Here is a 19,429-nt window from a genome sequence, read left to right on the forward strand (position 1 = left end):
GACACGCTGATGGATTGCATGTGATGGCTGAAGGCAGAGAAATCAAAGATGGAATCTGAGGTTTCTTTTCAGTTTAAACAATCGACAGTTGACGATGCCGTGTGTTGAGGAGGAATCGAAATAATGTACGTAAAAGCAGTCCTGAGGATGTGTGACATAGTAAGTGCCTCAGTTAACATGCACTGAGTGAGTATTGGGGTAGGGAGGAGACTAGACAAACCTGGAAGGAAAAGGTACCCAGGTGCATGAAAATACACAGAGAGATGCTGCCTTCAGCTAGCTGAAGATGTCCACTTATTTCCGCAGCCTGGCTTGGTTCCCTGCAGCACAGGACACTGGGCAAAATTCTACAGGGAATCGGGAGATGCCCTAATCAGTGAAAAGCAGGACAGGCAGGGGGATTTCTGGAGCTAGGGATCCAGTGGAACGTAGCTATGCACATAAGTAATGTCAGGTGGAGGTTTTTCCAGTACAAAGCAGCCATCTGCACCCGTACAGCCAACTCCACACCCTTTCAGTGGGGACAGAAAAATGCCAAGTTCCAAATGGAAGAAAACAGTCACATGACTCTGGCTCATAGTTCTAGGCCCCTTTTTCACCTTTACCCTGCTTTGGGGTACAGTAGAGCTGTCAGTGGGGGCAGATTAGAATCAGGGGCTGGACTCATCTGGAGAGACTGACTTTCCAGTCCCAGCTCAGCTCTGTGCTGGGCAAAAGTACTAGATGTTTATATCTTTTCTCACATTTAATCTTCACTACAACACTGTGAGAATTGTTATTCCCATTTTATTAATAAGCACTGTAAGCCTCAGAGAGGTCAGCTCATTTATCCAAGGTCACACAGCTTGAGTGCATGGTTTCTGCTCTCATGGAGTTTACAGCAGATCATCCTGTCTCATTCCTTATTGAATCCCCACTGGCTTGCACACAGCAGGGGCTCAGTGAACATTTGTTGATTGGATAAATAGTGGCCCCAAAGCTGGTGTTTAATCACAAAGCCACACTGTTCCCTTTGAAGCATAGATCGAAAAACTGCCTTCACCCCAAGTTCCTCTATGTGGTAATGAGGTAAAATCTGCTCTCTAGAAATCCAATGCACAAGTCTTAGGAAACTTTGGAAAGACAGCCTACCTTGGGGCTCATTCTCACTGGCCCCACCAGGTGAGTCACTCTGGAGTGATGAGGTCTTATGAGAAAGGCAGGGGGCTCCCTAGTTCCCCGAACTCACCAGGGGATTGGCATCTGCAGTCCTGGTGTTTGTATTTGGATTACATTTGATGGCATGCTGAATTGGTGACTAATTACAGCATGCCCAAATAAGGTACTTTAATTATAGCTTCTTTAATTCCAAGGAGAACTCTGCTTGGAAAACAGAGGGACAAATTGGATGCAGATCTGCTTGTTCTGATACCTAAGCATGGCTTGGAAAATGAATTACCAGGCAAGTCAGTGGTTCATTCCATTAGCTCCTCATAAGACATTGCTTTGTAACTGCCTGCTGGGGAAGCCTCCCAAGGGAGGGGCTTTGCAATCTTCACAGTCTGATTACTAAAGTTGGTGGCCTGGTCAACCCTGGGGACACACGTGGGTGTTCCAGGAGGCTGACTTCTGGCCTGGGTTCAGCCTCCTGTTTCTTTTCTCTGGGAACATTTACCCAGCTGTCGTGGACATTTAGGAGGACTTTGCTCAGTCAGCTTGAAAAGGCGGACTCTGATGTTTTCTGTTGGAAATCATTTACTTATCTCCGTTACCTCTTGAACTGTATAAATCCAATTCAGAGCTTTTTAAAAATTTATTTACAAAATTTTTAATTGGAGGATAATTCCTTTACAATATTGCATTAGTTTCTGCCCACCATGAATTAGCCATAGGTATACATATGTCTCCTCCCTCTTGAACCTCCCTCCCACCTTCCACCCCATCCCATCCCTCTAGGTTGTCACAGAACTCTAGGTTTGAGCTTCCTGCATCATACAACAAATTCCCACTGGTTATCTATTTTACATATGATAGTGTATATATGTAATGTTACTTTTTCAGTTTGTCTCTCCCTTTCCTTCCCCCTGTTGGCTCAGAATTTAAAGTGTCTGCCTGGAATTTGGGAGGCCTGGGTTTGATCCCTGGGTTGGGAAGATCCCCTGGAGAAGGAAAATGGCAACCCAGTACTCTTGCTTGGAGAATCCCATGGAGGGAGGAGCCTGGTAGGTTACAGTCCATGGGGTCGCAAAGAGTCGGACATGACTGAGCGACTTCACTTTCTTTCTTCACTTTCCTTCCCCCATTTGTCTAAAAGTCTGTTCTCTATGCTAGACTATACATGCTGTAAGGAAAAGTAGGTCAGTTTGATGGTTAAAGGTAAATGTTGGTAAATATATTATTTAAATCACTGTGTGGATCAAAATAAACTGTGGAAAATTCTGAGAGAGATGGGAATACCAGACCACCTGATCTGCCTCTTGAGAAATCTGTATGCAGGCCAGGAAGCAACAGTTAGAACTGGACATGGAACAACAGACTGGTTCCAAATAGGAAAAGGAGTACGTCAAGGCTGTATAATGTCACCCTGCTTATTTAACTTATATGCAGAGTACATCATGAGAAATGCTGGACCGGAAGAAACACAAGCTGGAATCAAGATTGCTGGGAGAAATATCAATCACCTCAGATATGCAGATGACACCACTCTTATGGCAGAAAGTGAAGAGGAACTCAAAAGCCTCTTGATGAAAGTGAAAGTGGAGAGTGAAACAGTTGGCTTAAAGCTCAACATTCAGAAAACGAAGATCATGGCATCTGGTCCCATCACTTCATGGGAAATAGATGGAGAAACAGTAGAAACAGTGTCAGACTTTATTTTTTTGGGCTCCAGAATCACTGCAGATGGTGCCTGCCACCATGAAATTAAAAGACGCTTACTCCTTGGAAGAAAAGTTATGACCAACCTAGATAGCATATTCAAAAGCAGAGACATTACTTTGCCGACTAAGGTCCGTCTAGTCAAGGCTATGGTTTTTCCTGTGGTCATGTATGGACGTGAGAGTTGGACTGTGAGGAAGGCTGAGTGCCGAAGAATTGATGCTTTTGAAGTGTGGTATTGGAGAAGACTCTTGAGAGTCCCTTGACTGCAAGGAGATCCAACCAGTCCATTCTGAAGGAGATCAACCCTGGGATTTTTTTGGAAGGAATGATGTTAAAGCTGAAATTCCAGTACTTTGGCCACCTCATGTGAAGAGTTGACTCATGGAAAAGACTTTGATGCTGGGAGGGATTTGGGGCAGGAGGAGAAGGGGACGACAGAGGATGAGATGGCTGGATGGCATCACCAACTCGATGGACGTGAATCTGAGTGAACTCCTGCTGGGAGCCAGCGTGAGGAACTCTGCCATGGCAAAGGTCATGAGGAAGGAGGCTTGGCATATGCAAAGGTGAGATCGAGCCTCAGGAGACCCCTGTTCCCAAGCATCTACCCCTAAAACCAGAATCTGCCTACTTTACTGTTTTATGCTCTCATCTACACCTCTGACTTTATGGGGGGCTATTCTCCCCCCCCCCCCCCCCCCGGAAAGGAGTTCAGTTAGGATTCCAGATAATAAATCTCCTGGGTGTGACAAGGGTGTCTCAGGTCAAACCTCTCTGCTGGCAAACTAGCTTGTGTGACAGGATTATCCACACTCCTGCCACTACACACATGATTGTTTACTACCTCTCAACCATAAACAGCACAGAGAGTTTGGAGTATTTTGAAAGTCTTAATTAACATAGGGCTTTTCTCATTGTTGAGTCAATGATTGCCACCAGGCCTCCATATCCTTAAGCACCTGGGAGTATGTTAATCAATGTAATTGGAATGTAGAAAAGGAAATATAGTAGTTTTGATGTTAGCAATACTAGACGTTTTGAGTTAATGAATTTTCTCTTTTGTTATAGATCACTGTACTCCTCTTTCTTTGTTATAAATCACTATGTCCTTGCTATGTAAAAATGTAACTATCACTATCTTAAGACTAAATAGATCTTAAGGGGAACAAGTTTCCTGATCGATTAACCTTTGTCAATAGAAAGAAAGGTGGGGCCATAAAATGTTAATCGGTCTCCAGACCAGAATATATTGTAAAACAAAAGACCCTTGTAAGAACAAAGATATGCTGAGAACACATTTATCTCTATGTATAACTAAAAGTATGAAAGTGGATTTGGAAAATAAAGAAACGGACCAGTTCCTGGAAAGACTGGTTTCCCCCGTGTGGACTTTTCTCGTTCTCCTCTTTTTTGGCTGAATTCCCATCTGGAGGGTGGAGGCTTGCCATGTCTACTTACTTGCCCTGGCTTCTAAGACCCACGTGAGAGGAAGCCCAAGGCAGGGCACCCTCTGCTATTCAACCGGGTGCCGGTGGTCTACATAGATGGTGCAAACTCCTTGTCTTGGAGTTTTATTGGTTTTCCACGTAAACCAAGTTATTCAGCCTCTTTTCTCCACTAATTTTCCTACTACACTATTTCTTTCTAATCTCCCTCCATATCTTTAATTAAGCAATTAATTCCTCAGATGCCGATTCCTTCTCCGCTTTGAATTCCCTGGATCCACCAGAGCTGGACCCTGGCAAACTCCGGTAGTTGGTGATGGACAGGGAGGCCTGGCATGCTGCAATTCATGGGGTCGCAAAGAGTCGGACACGACTGAGCGACTGAACTGAACTGAACAAGATGAATTTGGAAAGGCCAATATTTTAGTCACTTCTTTTTTCTATCTCCCACAGTAGCCTTAAGACCTAAAATCAGTTAATTTTAGATTTTCATTGAAGACAAAAAGTCATTCCATAGCCCCAGCTCCTTCTTGTCCCATGCTCTTTCCTCCAAAGCAGAATTATTTGGAGCTCTCTTGAGTCTTTTCTACCTGTCACTATGACTGTGATGCCAATGATGAGAAAACCTTGGTATGTACCACATCTACAACGTCAGACAGATTCATGTAAGTGATCTCACTCACTCCTCATAGCCTCACTCCTCTGAAAGGCACACAGACAGCTGTTGATACTCTTCTATTGCAGCTGAGCTCAGAGAGGTGAAATCACAGCCTATCATCTAGTTTAAGACAGGGTTTGCAAGATCGGATGCCATCCCCAGATTTTTTACTACTATAACAGTCAACACCTTGGTTTGAAAACAGCAGATTGTTCTGTAGCAGCCCACAGTGTGTGTGCCTCAAGCCAATATTCATAGAAGGCCTCCAGCTAATTCTTCGTGTTTAGATTAGGTTAGAAATCTAGACCAATTTAAATGAACAAATATCTAAGTGCCTTATATGTGTCTAGCCTGGATATATGGTGGCATTCAGGGTTCAGAGAGTAGAATGCATATCACCTATGGATTTAGATTCTGGACAGATCTGATTCAAATCACAGCTCTTCTGGGGACTTGGAACAAGCTACTTAAACATTCAAAACCTTACTATTAAATGAGATAATGTAAAGTGGCATGTACCTTGAAAGTGCTTAATTTATGGTAGTAATGTTTTATGTACATCATCTCTTTCATCCTTACAGTACTCTTTATACGGTAGATACTATTCTCATCCCCATTTTATAGACTGATAAGCTGAATTGATTTCCCAATGGGTATACCACTGCATTTTGCCCCCAAACACAGCTGGGGCTGTTAATGGCTTCTTGTGATTAAGACGGGGGCTGTCCTTTTGTGCTTTTTTAGGTGTGCAACACTGTGGCGTGAGTTGGGCTAGAGAGAGGGATCTTTGACATTGAGACTCCTTCCTGCCCAATTAAAGTATACTGGTTGGGAATAGAGGGTGAAGGAAAAGAGCAATATTTGTCACATTCACTTACTCCTATTTACCAGAAGCATGCTGATGCTGGTACAGTTGGTCCATCGTATCTGCAGGGTTCTGAATCCAGGGATTCAACGAACCGTGGATTGAAAATATTAGAAAACAAAAGTCCAGAAAGTTCCAAAAAGCTGAACTTGAATTTACTGCACTCTGGCAACTATTTACATAGTATTTACATTATATTTACAATTATTTACATAGCATTTACATTGTATTAGGTATTACAAGTAATCAAGGGATAAACTATACTGTAGGTTATATGCAAATGCTAGACTTTTTATAATAAGGGACTTGAGCATCAGCAGATTTTGGTGTCTGGGCTGGGTCCTGGGACCTGTCCCTCATGGCAGTGGAGGGAAGACTGTATAATGATTAAAATACAGATTCACTTGAAAACAGGCCTGAATTCAGAGTTCCTTTTGTTGTTATGTGTTTTTCAAGGAATAGACTCTGAAACCCCAACTATCTTATGAGGGGATGGTTGAAAATTTTGACATTAAAAACTGAAAAAGACTGAGAACCACTGCCCCAGGGCACTTCCTTTTCAGGTGAAGGATCTCGCCGGGGAGCTGTTACCTTCTGGGAGAATCACAGGGGCCTTTGAGAAGCTGAGGAAATATAGTCATTCTCTCCACACACAAAAAGGCTATATGCACACATCCACACACAGCTTTGTATACAATTTCAGGAAATTCACAGATATCCTCTCTCCCCACATTCCCCAGGCCATTTCCGGATCAGAATTTGGACACAGGCATGTGGTTGACTCTGAGTTGTTGCCTGCTTAACTTGTCTGAGGTGCAGCAACCTCCTCTATCAGCCTGAGTAGAAGGAGGTGAACCCCGAGAAGATGTGCCTTAGTGTGCACCAGCCCAGCACCGGGACAGCCAGACAGGAAAGCAACCAAGGAACCAAGCCAAGGGGAGGGAGACTCCCATGCCCAAGTGAGCTCCCAGGCCCTGAGTAAGTGCCATTTAACTGCTCTTTTTATAGGCTTTTTCATTACCCTCAATAACACACACTTTGTGGTGCCCTTGAGTGAGTGTGGGAAGGGTTATTGGAGCGACTTGTAAATGTTAATGGCTCCTCAGACCAGCTTGCCTCTGGCTAATTGCTGGTGGGGATGGATGAGCCAGCAGGCTCCCCACCCTCCTATTAGGGCTGAGCAGAAGCTACCACGCTGGGCTTTCAACTCTATGTGGTCCTGCCCATTTCCCCTGAGGCAGGGAGTCTGCCCACCCTGCTGTGTGGACCACACCTTGATTTAGAGCCTAAGAGGGCACTTTGCATGGGAGGATGGGGGAAAGACACCCGCCAACCCCCTCAACCCCCCTGCCCCCGCCGACACCCCTGCCCCGTGAGCTCTGAGAGCTTTAATATCTTGCTAGAAAAATTGTGGTCTGTGAGTTAGCAAGGCTTCCCTTGTGGCTCAGCTGGTAGAGAATTGCCTGCAATGCAGGGGACCTAGCTTTGATCCCTGGGGGGTGCTTATTAAAAATGCAGAATCTTGGGTCCCACTCCAGACTTAGAATTTGCATTTAAGAAAATCCCTGGGGTGATTCCTGTGTGCGGGAAAGCTTGGGAAGGGTGGAGAAGCAATGTTCTAATAATGGAAGTCCCCCACACGCTTGCCCGAGGAATTCGGAGAAATTCAAAGATCCCTTGGGGAAGATTTGACTCTAAAAATAATGCAGTAGGAATAATGAGGACCAGTGCATTTCGCGTGTTAATGCTTTGCTATCCACAAAGCACTCTGGCAGAAGCAGGACAGACTCTGTTACATGCTTCTGTTGCAGCTGCATCCTCCTTGCTAAAATCCATCCCACCTCTATTTTCCTGGATGACATCTACTTTAAGAAGAAAACAGTTGTGGGTTTGAATCCCAGCTCTACCATTCACCAATTTCATAACCTTTTGTAAGCTCCTTATCTTGCTAAGTTTCCAGATTCTTATCTATACTGGGAATGATGATAACTATCTTCTTCCTCTTGAAACTATTGGATAATGCATGTCAAGAAAATTAGAGATACCAAGGGAACATTTCATGCAAAGATGAGCTCGATAAAGGACAGAAACGGTATGGACGTAACAGAAGCAGAAGATATTAAGAAGAGGTGGCAAGAATACACAGAAGAATTGTACAAAAAAGAGCTTCACAACAAAGATAATCACGATGGTGTGATCACTCACCTAGAGCCAGACATCCTGGAATGTGAAGTCAAGTGGGCCTTAGACAGCATCACTATAAACAAAGCTAGTGGAGGTGATGGAATTCCAGTTGAGCTGTTTCAAATCCTGAAAGATGATGCTGTGAAAGTGCTGCACTCAATATGCCAGCAAATTTGGAAAACTCAGCAGTGGCCACAGGACTGGAAAATATCAGTTCTTATTCCAATCCCAAAGAAAGGCAATGCCAAAGAATGCTCAAACTACTGCACAATTGCACTCATCTCACACGCTAGTAAAGTAATGCTCAGAATTCTCCAAGCCAGGCTTCAGGAATATGTGAACAATGAATTCCAGATGTTCAGGCTGGTTTTAGAAAAGGCAGAGGAACCAGAGATCAAATTGCCAACATCCGCTGAATCATCAAGAAAGCAAGAGAGTTCCAGAAACACATCTATTTCTGCTTTATTGACTATGCCAAAGCCTTTGACTGTGTGGATCACAATAAACTGTGGAAAATTCTGAAAGAGATGGGAATACCAGACCACCTGACCTGCCTCTTGAGAAACCTATATGCAAGTCAGGAAGCAACAGTTAGAACTGGACATGGCACAACAGACTGGTTCCAAATAGGAAAAGGAGTATGTCAAGGCTGTATATTGTCACCCTGCTTATTTAACTTATATGCAGAGTACATCATGAGAAATGCTGGGCTGGAAGAAGCATCAGCTGGAATCAAGATTGCTGGGAGAGATATCAATAACCTCAGATATGCAGATGACACTACCCTTATGGCAGAAAGTGAAGAGGAGCTAAAAAGCCTCTTGATGAAAGTGAAAGAGGAGAGTGAAAAAGTTGGCTTAAAGCTCAACATTCAGAAAATGAAGATCATGGCATCTGGTCCCATCACTTCATGGGAAATAGATGGGGAAATAGTAGAAACAGTGTCAGACTATTTTTTTGGGCTCTAAAATCACTGTAGATGGTGACTGCAGCCATGAAATTAAAAGACGCTTACTCCTTGGAAGAAAAGTTATGACCAACCTAGATAGCATATTCAAAAGCAGAGATATTACTTTGCCAACAAAGGTCCATCTAGTCAAGGCTATGGTTTTTCCAGTAGTCATGTATGGATATGAGAGTTGGACTGTGAAGAAAGCTGAGCACCGAAGAATTGATGCTTTTGAACTGTGGTGTTGGAGAAGACTCTTGAGAGTCCCTTGGACTGCAAGGAGATCCAACCAGTCCATCCTAAAGGAGATCAGTCCTGGGTGTTCACTGGAAGGACTGATGCTAAAGCTGAAACTCTAGTACCTTGGCCACCACATGCGAAGAGTTGATTCATTGGAAAAGACTCTGATGCTGGGAGGGATTTGGGGCAGGAGGAGAAGGGGACGACAGAAGATGAGATGGCTGCTTGGCATCACGGACTCGATGGACATGAGTTTGAGTAGACTCTGGGAGTTGGTGATGGACAGGGGGGCCTAGTGTGCTGTGATTCATGGGGTCGCAAAGAGTCGGACATGACTGAGCGACTGAAATGAACTGAACTGAACTGAACTGAACAGCCCAACACCTGGCTTTGGGTGAATCCTTGATAAATGACAGTCCATGGTTTTGTTTCTCTTGTTGCTATTTTTTGTGTAAATTCTCACAAGACCAAACTCTGCAAGGGCAAAAGCTGAGGTTTTCTTCTAACTGCCCACCAGTTTCTTACCAGCAGTGGTAGATTTCTTAAAACAGAATGAAAGTTTGATCTTCACAACACCTAGGAAGGTGAGCCAAGCAATATTTTCCCCAGGATATGCCTTAATAATCATAAGAACTCTGAGAGCCAGGTTTTTTTTCTCCTAGCTTTTGGATGATGGAGACTCTGGGATGGAAGGAAATTTGCCTGCGGTCACACAGCTAGTTACCATCTTAGGCCACTTGTTCCCCTTAATTCTTTAGGGAAAGTGAAAGTCACTTAGTTGCGTCTGACTCTGCGACTCCATGAACTGTAACCTACCAGACTCCTCTCACGGACTGTATCTCGCCAGGCTCCTTGTCCGTGGAATTCTCCAGGCAAGAATAGTGGAGTGAGTTGTCATTTTCTTCTCCAGGGGATCTTCCTGATCCAGGGATCAAACCCAGATCTCCCACATTGTGGGCAGATTATTTACTGGCTGAGCTACCAGGGAAAACCCAGTTCTTTAAGAAAAAGAATTTATCATCAATCCATGTCCCACTTGCTACCCTGAAAGCTTATCTGTATAGACTATTGTTTCCCAAATTCTAGTCTTTGACCCACCACTTGCACCCGTTTGAATACCACTGAGGCTATTTATTTTCTATTTTACCACATCAGCTCACTTTTTTACTTGAATGTATTTAAAAAAAAACAAAAACAAAAAACAATGGAACTCTAGCATTACTTTGACTATATAGTTCATGGAATTCTCCAGGGCAGAATACTGGAGTGGGTAGCCTTTTGCTTCTCCAGGGGATCTTCTCAACCCAGGGATCAAACTCAGGTCTCCCACACTGCAGGTGGATTCTTTACCAGCTGAGCCATAAGGGAGGGCCAAGAATACTGGAGTGGGTAGCCTATCCCTTCTCCAGCAATCTTCCCGACTCAGGAATTGAACCAGGGTCTTCTGCATTGCAGGCAGATTCTTTGCCAACTGAGCTATCAGGTAAGCCCTTTCAATCATAGAAAATAATAATAATACATACAAGGCAAAAAAAGCAGTGTTCTTTAATTCTGGGCAGATGCTGTTGCTCACAGAAGACTGTGCCCAAGGGAGACCTTTGCTGTTTTCCTCCAAAGTGAGATTAACAAGTGATGGTTAGTGCCAGCATGTCCTCAACATCTGAGTCTGCTTTTTGACATAATTAGGAGGATTGGGAAACAAAGAACAAAGCCATGAAACAGAAATGCACTTATAACCATGTGATTCAGTGCATTTTAATACTCCCAAGGTGTCAGTAAATCATTTCATATGCCCCCAGGAGTTCCATTACCTGGGAAACACCATTTTATTACATGCTATGCCATTAGATGCTATGGTTACCCAATAGCAAGGGAAGTCCAGGTAGCTCAGTGGTAAAGAATTTGCTGCCAATACAGGGGATGCGGGTTCGATCCCTGGGTCAGGAAGATCCCCTGGAGGAGGAAATGACAACCCACTCCAGTATTCTTGCCTGAAAAACTCCATGGACAGAGGAGCCTGCTGAGCTACAGTCCACGGAGTTGCAAAGAGTCGGACACAACTGTGTGACAACAGTAACCCAACGGCATCTCTTGTTATCCAGTAGCATCCAATGGGATCAAGAGAGGTATGTCTTGATCCCACAGTCAGTTAGTCTAGATATAAGTAAAGGACCATGGACTTTGGGGCTAACTGCCTGGTTTTGTATCCCTCGGGCTTCCCTAGTAGCTCAGATGGTAAAGCATCTGCCTGCAATGCGGAAGACCTGGGTTCAATCCCTGGGTCAGGAAGTTCTCCTGGAGAAGGAAATGGCAACCCACTCCAGCATTCTTGCTTGGAGAATTCCATGGACAGAGGAGCTGGGTGGGCCACAATCCATGGGGTCATAAACAGTTGAACGAGTGAGTGACTGACACACAACCACCACTGACCTTGGGGATGTGACTTTACCACTTTAGCCACAGTTTTCTCATCATAAAAAAAAGGACATTCAAAGTATACCTTAAATAACTGTTGTGAGCATTAAATACGTCATGAAGCCCTTTCAACAGTACCTGGCCCTTAGTAATAAATAGTATAAATAGTTCCACTGCAGCTAATTCTTCTGCCACTGCTGATGTTTGATGTACTGGGGCCAGAATGTAACAAGCAAGTCCTTGCCCATGATTCATGTTATAACTCTTCACCTATTTGAGGACTACCAGTCAGGTTTCTTCCCCTCCTGAGTCCCCAAGCTAAACAGTTTCCAGTGCTGGAGTCTTCTGGAAAGGAAAGAACAATGGAGCTGGGAGGGAAGGACTTCAAAGGAAGGTGACATTTCTCCGGAGGGAGCTGGCATGTGCAAGGCTTCTGCTATGTACCAAGCACTTGGACGTGCCGGCTACGGGCTCCCTTCCAGAAACCTGTAGTTGGTGCTGTTCTCCAGATAGTTCTTGTTCCCTGCCTTCCATGAACAAGGTAAGAAATTAGGTGTATCCTTAAGAAATCAGGTGGAGCCATGTGAATGTGATTTTCTGTGGCCAATGAAATGTAAGTAGAAGTAATGAGTGTCAGAGCAGGAAGAAACTTTCAGAGCTAGTGAGTGAGTCACCATATCCCCTTTTCCCCGCTTCAGTGATCTTGGGAATGTGGAGTTCTAGAGTGAGTATGACATGAGTGAGCTCCCAGCCAATACATGATGTAAAGTGTGGCAGAAGAAAAAAAAAAACAAAGCCAACTTTGTTGTTTTAAGCCATGACAATTTTAATACTCCAGCAAAACCTACCTTGTCCTGATTGAGACAAATCTCTAGGTGCTGACACATAGAGCAAGAATTTTCTATCCTTGAGTCCAAACTAGAGCCTGAGTCCAGGTTTCAGCTGGCAGGGAGGGAAGGCGTGTAGTACCTATAACCACCCTGACTTTTTCCTCTGTCTCACTTCTCCCCTGATCAGGGTGTAATAAAGTAGGTGAGGAACTTGTGCTTAGAACCCTTCCTCAGCTGCCATCTCCTCGCAGAAACCTGAGAAACCATTTTCCCTCTGAGCATATTTCTTGCTAAACCTCTGATTCTTGCTGAATTTCAGGCAAAGAAAGAACCCCTTAATCATTATCTTAGGCTCCTGCTTGCCATCTGAATCTCCTTTACCTCATCTCCTTATCTGGCTTGTGCCTGAAAAATTCTAGAGATGGGAAATTCACCAGCCTCATCATTAGTGAACATAACTCTGGGCTATAAGATATGAGACTTCCTGTGTTATTGGACTGAGTGCTTGGCTTACCTGAAAGGTGACCAATTTTAAAGGTCCTTATTTTGTTGACCATATGATTTATCATCCTAACCAGGAAATGTTAAGAGTGAAAGGGAGAAATAGTAACAATTATGCTGGACACTAGTTTTAAATGGAACTCTTGGACAGACCGGGATGGATGTTCTGTCTTGGCTTCTATGATTCAGAAAATGGTGCACATTAAATTCCATGGATAAGACTAGATCCTGTCTTTGGTGACTCACCTTGACTTTTGGTCTACCCCTCTCCAAAACCGTCGACTATCAATCTCTTTGGAATAATCTCTAGTTCTCTAACCAACTCTCCTGTGAGAATTTTAGTCCCAAAGTCATTTCAGAGGGAAACCATGTACATATGGCCATCATTTCCAGCAATTTCCCCCATAGGCACTTCATATTCCTAACTACTGTCTTGATCAGATGCATATTTAATGCCTTGTGATGGAGACACAGATGCAAACTGCTCAACTCTTCCTGGAGCTTTCGAATGCTGCCAGGTCCCAGTACAGTTGCTGTGAGAACTACCGGACTGCCTGAAGCTACACTCTCCATGTCCCCATAAGACCTGGACTCTCAGGAAACTTACTCACAAGGTAATAGAGGGAGAGGCAGGGCTTATTAAGTTTCCTTCCGCAGGCTGTTTGATTGCAATTCTGCCCTGGGCATAGGCTCATTTGCATAGTTGATTTATAGCTTTCATTTGAATATTACAGTTACTTCACATAAACCATTACTTTGGTCTCTCTGGATTTTTATTTTAACAACCCACTCAGTACTACATGGAACTCATCGAGGCCAGGAGCCTCTAATATGAGGAAATTTACCTTCCTCTTTCCACTGGGACAGAGGGATATGGAAGGCGGAGAATGAACAACCCAATAAGTTTCAGAAAGGCTTGATTCCTGCTCCAGGGCAGTCTGACAGTGACACTCAAGTCAAGCACATTCAGCTTCCAGAATCTTTGATAATTGTGGTTTGTTTTTCATTGTTGCTTCTCTAAGGGTCGCTTTCTCTAAAAGGTGCCTCTTCTCTTCTTTCCTTTGTTTCCAAAACACTAGCTAAAATTTACTGAATGCCTACTCTATGCTAAGCACTGAACTATTAATATTTAAGCAGATTACAGTAGTGCAAAAAGCAACCTTGTCCCAGCCCTCAGGGAGGTTATATTATTGTCAGACAAATTGATAGCAAGAAAGAATCACACATTTAATTCATTGTGCTAATGTGCTGTGTTCTAGGTGGCTTCAGTCATGTCCGACTCAGTGTGATCCCATGAAGTGTAGCTCTCTAGGGTCCTCTGTCCCTGGGATTCTCCAGGCAAAGATACTGGAGTGGGTTGCCATTTCCTCCTCCAGGGGATCTTCCCAATCCAGGGATCGAACCCCTTTCTCTTATGTCTCCTGCATTGGCAGGCGGGTTCTTTACCCACTAGCGCCACTTAGGAAGCCCTTTATGCCAAACATCTACTTTCCTGATCATCAGAAATCAGAGCCTCAGGATATAGTGTGAACCATTTTGCTGTGCCATACAGCCTGTGGGATGTTCCCTGAGCCCTCTGGAGTGAAAGTGAGGAGTCTTAACCACTGGACCACCAGGGAATTCCCAGAGAGGTTTTGATATTACATCTCTTCTGTGCGGTGCACATGAAAGTTGTTGTTCTTTTTAACATAAGAGATTACGCTTGGTTTCTCCCCTGTCTATTGTGTGACCCTGTTCAATTTATAGCCCTTCCTTAGAACTTTGGAGAAATACCTCCTCAATAGGAGGCTATGCCCTCTTCAAATGTACTGGAGACCAAAGTATCCTTTTGCTTTGTAGCTCAGTCTTTTAAATCTTCCAGTTTTCATAGGTATGGAATTTTTACTGAAGATTTTGCTGAACATCTACTTTTTAGTTGATTAAAAAAACGTGGTATGATGGCTATTTATATGACTTGTGACAGATCAATACTCTCACCAAGAATGGTGGGAAAAGTTGTATAATATTTTAAAATATAATCTATTTGAAAGCACTGGGGATATGCTAAGGTTATAAGGACTTGAGAGGTCAAGATGTAGGAATGTGAATCTGACATAGTTTTTCCCCTGAGGCACTCCTCCCCCCCCTTTTTTTTATAAAGCTGGAGAGAGAGTGCTTAAAGGACACAGCACAGTGCAGTTGGAAAGCAAAGTGGCACTTTCAGCAATCTAACACCACAAAAGAGATTTTAAAAAATAAAGTTCAGGACCCTCTAAAGATGAGGCATCATACCAAGTACCCAAGGTCTTTAGGTAGGACTCTTCAAGAATTGCAAGATGAAAGTAGCATTTAATTAAAGCTAGACCAAGCCTTACAAAGTCTAAAACTGAGCCTCACAGAAGTGTTAATAAATTCCCCTCACTGGATTGAGGTATTATGCCACTGCTCCAGTTACCTGCCAAGAGGAAAGGGTGAATATGTTAGTAATTAGTGAACTGGAAGGAATTTTAATAGAAAGCATCCATCCAGGCCATAGAAAAAGAAAACAGAGCATAAAAATGGAATAAGAGACATAAAGGGCATGGCATATAGTCTAACATTCATGTAACTCAAGGCACCAAAGGGCAGAAAGGAGAAAATGGGGGAGAAGCATTATTTAAAGAGAGAATGAAGGGCATTTGGTCAAAGTTGATGAAAGACAGCAAGCTATAGTTTAAAGAATCTCTACTAACCCCAAGCAGGATAAAGTTAAGTGAAACCACATATTATAGACACAAGACAGTGAAAAACAACTGAAGACTAAAGGAAACAGAAAATATTAAATGTGATCAGGAAAAAGTCACCTTTTAGGATCAACAAAACATGACAGCAAATGTCTCTACTGAAACAATGAAAGTCCCCCCAAAACAGAATAATATTTTCATCTTGATCATTCATCTGAAACATATTCTTCTGCTGTTTTTTTTTTCTTTCTAAATTTCTGTATTTTTATGTACATAGAAGGTTAGTTATGTTTCTTGACCCTGGAGAACTGGCTCTCTGTGGGGGATGCCATATGTGTCCCAGCTGTACACTCCCCAGGAAGGTTCTGGTCTGCTTTTGTGGACTCGATTCATTGGGCTGCCCAGATTGTAATTTCCTTCCTGCTGACGTAGGCCCCATGGTTGGGAAGGCTGGTCTAGAGACTTGTGTGGGCTTCCTGGTGGGAGTGACCAGTACCACCCACTGGTGGGTGGAGCGGCATCTTGGCTATCTGGTGAGCAGGGCCAGCCAGGTCAAGGGGCATTTCTAGAGGGCTATCTCAGAGAGTCTTTGGGCAAGCTGTCTGCTGCTGGGTGAGGCTGTGTCTTGTTGGTTGTTTGGCCCAAGGTGTCCCAGCCCTGGAGCCTCCTGGAAAGCTCAAGCTGATGATGATCACCCAGGACCTCTACTGCCAGCATCATTGTCCCCGCAGTGAGCCACAGCTACCCCGCCCTTCCAGAAGACTCTCCAAGACCAGCAGGTAAGTCTGGCCCAGGCTTCCCTGAGGTCAGTGCTTTTGCCATCTCAGTGCACCCGAGACCTTGCATGCACCCTCCAAGAGTAGAGTCTGTTTCTCTCAGTCCAGTGGAGCTCCTGTGCTCAAGCCCCATTGGCTTGATATCACCCTCCTCATCCTGATATCAGACCCTCCAGGTTGGGGAACCTGCTGTGAGGTTCACAACTCTCTTGTGGGAAAACTTCTGTGATGCAGTTGTTTTCCAGTATGTGGGTTGCCCACCTGGGGGGCATGAGGTTTGATTATATCCTGTGTGCATTCCTCTTACCATTTCATTGGGTTTCTTCTTTATGTCTTTGGATGTAGAATATATTTTTGGTAGGTTCTGGTCTTTTTATTGATGGTTGTTCAGCAATTAGTTGTGCTTTTGGTGTGCTCACAAGGATTGAGCTCAATCCTTCTACTTTGCCATCTTGTCCCTATGAAGAACCCAAGGTTAAGGTAAGGGCCAGGCAGAGTGCAGGTGAAACTGCCCAACTCACATTGGGACTTGAACTCACTGTCTTTTAATTGAAATCACACACCTGAATCCAGGACTTAATGAAGCTCAGGTTCTGTATGTCTCATTGCAGAAAGAAGTCTGTAAGAAAAACAGTAATGGGTAAGAAGTGGATTTATTTAGAGTGATATACTCTCCAGAGACAGAATGCAGTCTGTCTCAAAAGACAAGAGGACTTGGAGAGGAACACACTCCACAGACAGAGTGTGGGCTAACTCAAAATGTGAGAGTCCTTAAAATACAGGGCAGTTAGTTTTTGTGGGCTGGGTAATTTCATAGGTTAGTGAGGGGCAGGGTTATTCCAACTACTTTGGGGAAGGGGTGGGGATTTCCAGGAATCGGGCTACTGCCTGCTTCTTGGCCTGTTTTGGTTAGCCTTGAAGCTATCATGGCACCTGTGAGTGTGTTGTTTAGCATGCTAATGTATGACAATGCATGTATAGTGAGGCTTGGACTTCCCAGGTGACGTTAGTGGTAAAGAATCTGCCTGCCAATACAGGAGATGCAAGAGAGGCAGGTTTGAGCCCTGGGTCAGGAAGATTCCCTGCAATAGGAAATGGAACCCCATTCCAGTATTGTTGCCTGGAAAATTCCATGGGCGGCGGAGTCTGGTGGGCTACAGTCCATGGAACCACAAAGAGTCAGACATGACTAAGTGACTGAGTACAGAGCATAATGAGGCTTAAATTAAGATCTATTGGAAGATGAATCTTTCACCATTTTGAGCCTAATTCATTCTAATCCATTATGTCATATCCTCAATGCTATGCCACACTTTTAAAGGTTGTTCCCTGCCCCTTTCTGTCCTGTTTCACAGGTAATCTGGATATTGCTTGACACTCTACAGACTCTACAACAACCAGAAAAAATATCTCTATAAATGATTGGTGACATGAAGTGAAATATGCTCAGTTGTGTCCGACTCTTTGTGACCCCATGGACTATACTGTCCATGGACTTCTCCAGGCCAGAATACTGGAGTGGGTAGCCTTTCCCTTCTCCAGGGGATCTTCCCAACCCAGGGATCAAACCCAAGTCTCCCACATTGCAGGTGGATTCTTTACCAACTGAGCTATCTGGAAAGTAGTAAATCTAAATAAGTGCTAACTCTACAATACGATAATAATATATTGTGGAGATTTTACACACACACACACACATATATCATCACCTAGAAAGTGATAAAAAGAACAACTTGGAATGTAAGAAGCCAAGGATAATTAGAATATCTGGACAGAATAACCACTCAAAATTGACAAAAGAAGGCACAACTAAAACTCTAATAAAGAAGGGAAACAGAATTGTGAATAAATGCTTGGTTAATCCTAAACAATGTAAGATAGGAAAGGAAAAGAGACTTGAAATAGGTGGGAAAGATAAATATAAATCCAGAAATATCAGTAATTATATACTTACTGTATCATGTAACTTTTTTTTTAGAGTTGGCATATAAGTGAGATCATACAGTGTTTGGCTTTCTGTGTCTAACTTATTTCACTTAGCATAATGCTGTCAAGATCCATCCATATTGTCTCAAATGGCAGGATTCCTTTTCTTTTTATTCAGTTGTATATAAATGCCAAATTGTCTTTATCCATTTATCTGTCGATGGACATTTACGTTATTTTCATGTCAGGATTGTAAACAAGGCTGCAGTGATCGTGGTGGTGCAGGTATCTGTTTATGATAGAGTTTTTGTTTTCTCCAGATAAATAGCTAGAAGTAGAAATGCTGGGTGACATAATAGTTCTGCTTGTAGTTTTTTGAGGTACTTCCATACTATTTTCCATAGTGACTGTGCTAATTTACATTCTAGCTGTATCTGCTGAGTTCTTAATTTCAGTTATTGTATTTTCCAGTTTCAGAATTTCCATCTGATTCTTCAAAAATTTTCTAGTTCTTCATAAATTAGAAATTATAAAATTTTATCTTTTCATCTAAGTTTTGAACATATTAGTCAGGATTGGTTCAAATACTATGGTAATTCTAGTATTTGGATCTCATGGCAAACTTTTATTATTTTTTTTCCCTCTTAGTTTTTGGTCATTTGGGCTTTTTTTTTTTGTCATTTGGTTTGGTCTCTTGGTGTTAGTAATTTTTTTTTTTTTGTCAGACATTTTGTGCGAAAAATTGTAGGGATGTTCTGCGACTCTAGATATCTTCCTCCAGAAAGAATTTGATTTTCCCCAGATGATAGTTAACATCAGAGCAGATCATCTTAATTCAGTCAGAAATTAGGTTGATCTGTTTTCAGTTTTGATGATAGATCTTCCTGGCTTGTACATGGTTGCCTTCTTGCTGTGCCCTCACAGGGTGGAGAGAGAACTTGGCTATCTCTTGCTCTTCATGTAATGGCACCAGTTCTATCAGAACACATCAACTCACTTAACCTTAATTAGCTCTTTAAAGGCTGCATCTTCAGTACAGTAGCTTCAACACGTGAATTTGAGGGGCATGCATTTTAGTT

The 19,429-nt window shown here is 43.2% G+C and overlaps 1 long non-coding RNA gene across 2 annotated transcripts in view; it reads left to right on the forward strand.

Annotated features, from left to right (window-relative positions):
* Positions 1–16,206: 16,206 nt before the first annotated feature.
* Positions 16,207–19,429, forward strand: part of LOC138427554 (uncharacterized) — a 115,336-nt gene continuing 112,113 nt past the window's right edge. The window contains exon 1 of one of the 2 annotated variants that reach the window (XR_011252054.1): positions 16,207–16,427. This is a non-coding gene — a long non-coding RNA (uncharacterized lncRNA). The remainder of the gene's footprint in view (positions 16,428–19,429) is intronic. The other variant, XR_011252055.1, reaches the window with a different exon arrangement.

The sequence above is a fragment of the Ovis canadensis genome, chromosome 22, assembly GCF_042477335.2.
Source record: "Ovis canadensis isolate MfBH-ARS-UI-01 breed Bighorn chromosome 22, ARS-UI_OviCan_v2, whole genome shotgun sequence".
In the NCBI taxonomy this organism is placed as follows: domain Eukaryota; kingdom Metazoa; phylum Chordata; class Mammalia; order Artiodactyla; family Bovidae; genus Ovis; species Ovis canadensis.